The sequence below is a fragment of the Heteronotia binoei genome, chromosome 11 (assembly GCF_032191835.1).
Source record: "Heteronotia binoei isolate CCM8104 ecotype False Entrance Well chromosome 11, APGP_CSIRO_Hbin_v1, whole genome shotgun sequence".
NCBI classification, from domain to species: domain Eukaryota; kingdom Metazoa; phylum Chordata; class Lepidosauria; order Squamata; family Gekkonidae; genus Heteronotia; species Heteronotia binoei.
Window position 1 is genome coordinate 42,966,212 of NC_083233.1, and position 6,575 is coordinate 42,972,786.

The window sequence follows — 6,575 nt, forward strand, 5'->3', positions numbered from 1 at the left end:
CTTCTGACAGGCCACTGGAGATCTGATTGCCTGTGCAGATTAAAATCATGTTGCTTCAACAGTAGCTGCCTTCACAGTGTTGGTTAGGGGTGTGCAATTAGTACATCCAAGCTGGAAATATATCTTAGCATTATTTTCAAGCTATTTTTTCAGCCAAATATACATTTGAGGATCATTTTGGCTCTCCGGTATAACTGATCCTAAATAAACCCCAAAATATTTGAGATTATCTGGGGACGCTGAATTACTGCAGTTAAAGGGCATTTAAAGGGCTCACATTTGAGGGACAGTGGCTCAGTGGTAGAGCATCTGCTTAGTAAGCAGAAGGTCCCAAGTTCAATCCCCAGCATCTCCAACTAAAAAGGGTCCAGGCAAGTAGGCGTGAAAAACCTCAGCATGAGACCCTGGAGAGCTGCTGCCAGTCTGAGTAGACAATACTGACTTTGATGGACTGAGGGTCTGATTCAGTATAAGGCAGCTTCATATGTTCAAATGTAATGCTGATTTTGGGGAGGGACGGTGGCTCAGTGGTAGAGTATCTGCTTGGAAAGCAGAAGGTCCCAGGTTCAATTCCTGGCATCTCCAAAAAAGGGTCCAGGCAAATAGGTGTGAAAAAACCTCAGCTTGAGACCCTGGAGAGCCGCTGCCAGTCTGAGAAGACAATACTGACTTTGATGGACCAAAGGTCTGATTCAGTATAAGGCAGCTTCATATGTTCATATGCTCAAATGGCTTCAAAGTGGAATAGAAGGAACCCACAGAAGGCTTTTAAAGGGACTGTGAGCCCTTTAAACACCTTCAGAGTGTTGTACTGGTCTTTCCCTCCCTTGTTTGGATTCATTGAGCTGGCATTGCTACTATGATACTGGGTTTTGCTGAGCACTCTGTGAATTGCAAAAATCCCCACTTCAGTTTCTACTGCAGAGATTCTCTGTTCTGCTCTTGCCCTTTTCTTTCTTTGCAGTTTTTCTTCCCTTACTGGAAACAATGGAGGATGGGGGCATCTTCTTTGGTGGCCCATAGAATTGAATCACCTCTTTGAAACTTGTAGGTTCTACTAAGGAGAGGCACCAGCAGCTAAGTTGCAAATTTAGTGCCTCTACCTCAAAAAACAGTTCCCCAAGACTCCTGGATATCCCCAGATAGATTCCCTACTGACTATAATGATTCTCATAGGGTATAAAGAAATGATGATGATGATGATTCCCGAGAAATCTCCAATCTGAATACCATACCCATATTGGAATTTGGGAATATTGGAAATACTGATTTTTGGGGGGTCTAGTATATCCAGATCCAAACATTCCTGGGGTTTTTTTGTTTGCATCCCTAGTTTTGGTTTTACTGCCTCTTTCACTCCTCTTTCCCAATGTATTTTTAAAAATTAGCCCCATCCCCCCCTGTACTTGGAATTCCTTTGGGTGTCTGTGTAGTTCTGTCTCTTGTAGCAGCCATTTTGTGGTTGTGTCAGAATTCCAAAGATGCCCACAGGCTCAAAAAGGTCAGGGACTCCTACTCCAAGAGTTTAAAGAATCCTGGCAGGGCAGATTGGGGTATGCATGGGGTGCCAGGGATTCCAAATCATTTATCACCCTCTACAAATTCCTCCTGAGTCCCCTGCTTGCACTACTACTAGTACTACTACTAATAAAAAACAATAAGAGTAATAATCCATTTAGTTAAATGAATAATATGTATTTGAAACAGGCCGGTAACATAAATTATAGCTCACAGAGCATACATTCATTTACCTTTCCTTAGATTTTCTGGTCACAACAGCATTCTTTTCTGATTTCACAAGGTCAAAAGCTGCCACTGACTGGCTTTGTTTATGATATTAAGTCATGTTCTGGCAGACTTCCGCTACATCTCGAAAACACGCATCAGCTGCTTTCGATTGTCACAAGAGATCTGAAAACCTGCCAGTGCATCTGCTCACAACTCTAGAATTTGCTGAGTAAAAAAAGCAGAGTTTAAGCTATCAGCAATTACCTGGAAAGAATCAGAGTTTATTAAGGCTGTAGGTGCAATTGAGATAGATGTCAGAGGCCTGTCAGCAGTCACGTGTGGCGGCAAGTTCCATTGGAAACTTATAGCCATGGCATCTCACACAGCTTGTCAAACAATCTGTTCTGGAGCATGCTCGGCCAGCATCTTGCAGACAGAAAAAGGTGAAAGCTGGTGCCAGAAACAGGGATGCTTTTGACACATTTACAGAAAAACCATCAGGGTGGTTATCAATGTCTCTAATAGTCAACATGGCCCCATCTGCAGATACTTAAATCTGTGGGTTGGAACCATGTAACACATAACAGATACTTCTACAAACCTGGGGGTATCCCCAGGTTTCCAGAAAAATCCTATAAGTAAACAAAGGTTGGGTTTACAAAAAAAAGAAGAAGAAGATATTGGATTTATATCCCGCCCTCCACTCCGAAGAGTCTCAGAGCGGCTCACAATCTCCTTTACCTTCCTCCCCCACAACAGATACCCTGTGAGGTGGGTGGGGCTGGAGAGGGCTCTCACAGCAGCTGCCCTTTCAAGGACAACCTCTGCCAGAGCTATGGCTGACCCAAGGCCATGCAGAGACACAGTTCTTCAGAGGTGGGCATGTGAGCAAAAGGAGAGCATGGAAGAGCATGGAAGAATGAGCAAAAGCTACTGCTCTCTCACTCTCCTCAGCCAATGAGCCACTTCAGCAGGACATTTCCCCATCACCACCAAGGCCCCAAAACTGGAGACAGGCAAGGGCAACAGAAAAAGTGAGAGAAAGGAAAAAGAGGGGGGATGTATGATGAAGAAGAGGTGGGGAGAACAACAAAGGGAGCGAGAGCGACAGAGAAGTGCTGGGGGAGAGGGGAGGAAGCAAAGGCCATCCCCACAAGGGTCCTCACTTCTTGTCTCCCAACACTTATATATACTCCCTAATCTGTAGAGTTCTCTTTCCCAATCAAGTTGCTCTGCTCATCCCCTATATAGTTTTGTTTGCTTGCTTTCAGGATATATTGTGAGCCTAGCCTCACTCTCACAGGGGAAGAAGTCCAAAGCTACTCCTTTCTTTCTTTTGCTTTCTAAGCATCTCCTGGGCTTCCAGGCCAAAGACGGGCTTTTTTCTTAGGTAGGCCACTGTGTTAACCTCTCATTTCTCACACCACATGGACATAAGAAGCTGCCCTATATCCTCAGGCCATTGGTCTATCAAGACCAGTTTTGTCTACTTTGACTGGCAATGACTATCCTGGATCTTGGGTAGAATCTTTCAGAACACCTATCACCCGATCCTTTTAGCTACCTACGCAAGAAATAGGGATGGGCACAAATCAGCTCACAAACTAAAGTTCATCATGAATTTTGGTCGGTTCATGGTTCATGAAGCGATTTAATTGCAGAGCAACTGACATGAACATTCCATGAACATTCATGGTGTTCATGGAAGTTCGCGGGTACATTTCCAGATAGCCTGTCTCTGTTCAATTAGACTGCTTACAAAACTTCAAAGCAATAGTGGGGGCAGAATGCTCCCGCCTTGGAAACACCAATGTGGAGGGGGGTCCAAAGCTTAACAGGCACTGCTGGCTGCCAAGAGTTCCCATTCTGCTCTATGGGTTCAGAATGCTATATATACCCTTTGCTTAGCTCCACAGTCTCTCCTCTGTTGGCTGCTGGCAGTTAGACAGAGAGTCAGGGAACTTCTTAAAAGCAGAACACATTCATTCTTCCTGATTGGGAATTTCTCTCTCTTGCTGGGGTTTGGGTGTTAGGTGGACCCAGAGCACATGGCCACACAAGAGAAATCAGGCCCAATGACAGCCTTGCATGACCAGGGGATTGGGTGGAGGCAGGCTCAGGAGACTCAGTGAGGTGCTCCCTCACCATCACCTCTGCCAAATCCTCTGCCATTGCATACCGGCCATCTCTGCTTCTGCTGACCTCCCAGTTCACTACTGGCAACCAGTGGTGGGGCTTCTTCTGGGTGGGTTTTTTTGCAGCAGAAGTACTGGGCTACAACAACTCCTTCTTTCCAGACTCTTCTGCTCATTGTTCCCTCTAGCCATGTCTGTTGGCCTGCAGCCTCCACACTTCTTTGCAGAGCTCACACTTCCATTGCAAGAGCTCTGCATTCAGGAGAGCAATGCTGCCTTTTATCAGGGGGTCACAGATGCAGGCTAACTTGTGCTCCCCTTTATTGCAGAGAGAATGCAACCTGGTGGTAATGCAACCTCTCTGCCAAGGCCCTGACCCATGGGAGAACAGCCAGCTCTAGTGTGGAGGCCAGCACCTGGTCCAGCCCTTGAATCAGGGGGATGACTTACTCCAGGTTAGCCGTAAGGGGGCACAGCACCGGCTTGAGGCCATGCACCATTTGGGAGAGGGTCAACCAGTCATTGAAGCTGATGCTGTGCTTCTCTTCCCTGCCCAGGATGGTCATGGAGGAGATGGCATCCTGCACAGTGCTCCTCTGCTCCATCAAAAGTGCAATCATGGCACAGGCAGAGTACCTTATCCCCCTCCCCTTGCCTCTCGCACAGCAGATGGCAGACTCAATGCTGTGCAAAAAGTGGGCAGGCAGGCAGCAGCAGGTCTCAAACAAGGTCTGCCTTTTGCGGGGGGAGCAGAATCCCAGGTGGCTTTGACAGTGCTCCCCAGGTACAGGGCATCCTTCCTGACCAGCTGAAGCATGTGTGCCAGGTAAATGATGCCCTTGAGGCACATACGCTTCACCTCTGCCTGCATGTTCATGCCAGTGTCCATGAGCATGTAGCCATGAATGATGTTGCTGCCCTCAGGCTACTCTGTATAATATGGTGGCCATATTTTGCACTGCGTGGTCTGCATCCATCCCCTACACATGGAGCAGAAACACTTTGTAGGCTGGTGGCAGAACTGTCTCTTCATAGGGCCTGGGCCATGCACCAATGGTCCTGAGGTCTGCTTTGAAGTGCATGGTTCTGCCTTGTGCTCTGGAGAGCTAAGCCTTTGTCATGGGTACTAGGGACCCTGCAGAAGAAGCTGAGCCTGCAGAAGAAACTGTGCCCCTGCTACCTGCACCAGTGCCCCTGCCTCCTGCTGGAGAAGATCCAAGCCCCCCTGCCTCACCCTCTTGGGTGGCTCGTGTGCGTGACTGCCTTCGTCAGGACCTCAGGGATCGGAGGAGGGCGGCACGCTCACGAGCAAGATGCTCCCTGAGCCCTGAGTTTTGAAAGGATTCTGGCCCTTCTAGGAGAGAGGATACTTGAGCCTCAGCAGGATCCTGGCTGCCTCTCTGAGCCAGCAATTAGCCCAAATGGGCAACAGAGAGCTACATAGCTGTGGGCTTTGGGAGGAGGCTTTGTGGAAGCAACTAGTCACTTACCTGACATTCTAGCATCCACTTTGGCTTTTGACTTTGGCTTCTGGACCCCCTGACTTCAGCTTCTGAACCTCTGACCTGCGATACCTGGACTGTGATTTGGTTTTGGCACCTTGGACCCTCTTTGCTCACCGGCTACAGACCTTGGACTGCCCCTGGACTTTGCCTGACCCGGCCCCAGCCCGTGACAGATTGCTTTCACCACCACAAACACCCATTCCACAGGATGGATGCTGAAGCAAGTGGAACCACAGCACTACTGGCTGCCCTCCAAGCCCAGGTACAGCAGCTGACACAGGCAGTAATGCACTTGCAGCAACAACCTGCGGCCAGTGCTCCAGCCAAGTGCCCAGTTCCCCCCCCCCAGTGCCCCCACCTGACAGATTTGGGGGTGCCGTGGAAGAATTTCCTGCTTTCCTGGCGCAGTGTCGGCTGTACTTCGAACTAAGAGCATGGGACTTCCCCAATGACAAGACAAAGGTGTGTTTTATTATTAGTCTGTTAAAGCGGCAGGTGGCCAAGTGGGCCACACCCCTACTGGTTAGGTCCTCTCCCCTACTGACTGATAACCAGGGGTTTGAGGCCCACCTGTCTGCTGCCTTCTCAAACCCAGTCCAAGCAGCCACAGCCAACCGGAAAATCAGGGCCCTGAAACAAGGCAAATCCTTGGTGCCTCAGTATGCCACTGAATTCAAGCTCCTGGCCCAAGACTTGGCGTGGAATGAGGCTGCTCAGATGGACCAGTTTACCGAGGGGTTGGCAGAGGAAGTCCTGGACGAACTGGCCAGGGTGGAGCAGCCACCCACGCTCCAAGAACTTATCACCCTCTGCCTCCGCATCGATGGCCGCCTGGAAAGTCGCCACCAAGCCAAGACCAGAGGGCGCCAGCTCCCTGCGCCGTGCCACTTGGCTCCTCTCCCATCCCCAGCTAGTACCAGAGATGAGGGTGAGCCTATGCAGCTTGGAGCTGCTCGACCCCGCCTGACTCCAGAAGAAAAGGCCAGACGCCACACGCAGAACCTGTGCCTCTACTGCGGCACGGCAGGCCACTATGCCTCTGGCTGCCCTGCTAAGCGTCGGATACCCGGACCTTCGTTGCCACCGCCGCCAAAAGGTCAGCCCCAGGCGTAAGTGGACCCTCCAGCCTGGGGCGACTAGCTGGGTCATCCGAACAGCAGGCTGATACCCCGGGCCCGTTCCTGCTACCAGTCAAACTCTGTCTGCG

General features: G+C 49.7%; 1 non-coding gene across 1 annotated transcript; it reads left to right on the forward strand.

Moving 5' to 3' along the window:
• The first annotated feature begins 518 nt into the window (after nt 1–518).
• Nucleotides 519–585, forward strand: TRNAS-GGA (transfer RNA serine (anticodon GGA)). Its single transcript has one exon. It is a non-coding gene; the product is annotated as a tRNA-Ser (tRNA).
• Nucleotides 586–6,575: the final 5,990 nt, after the last annotated feature.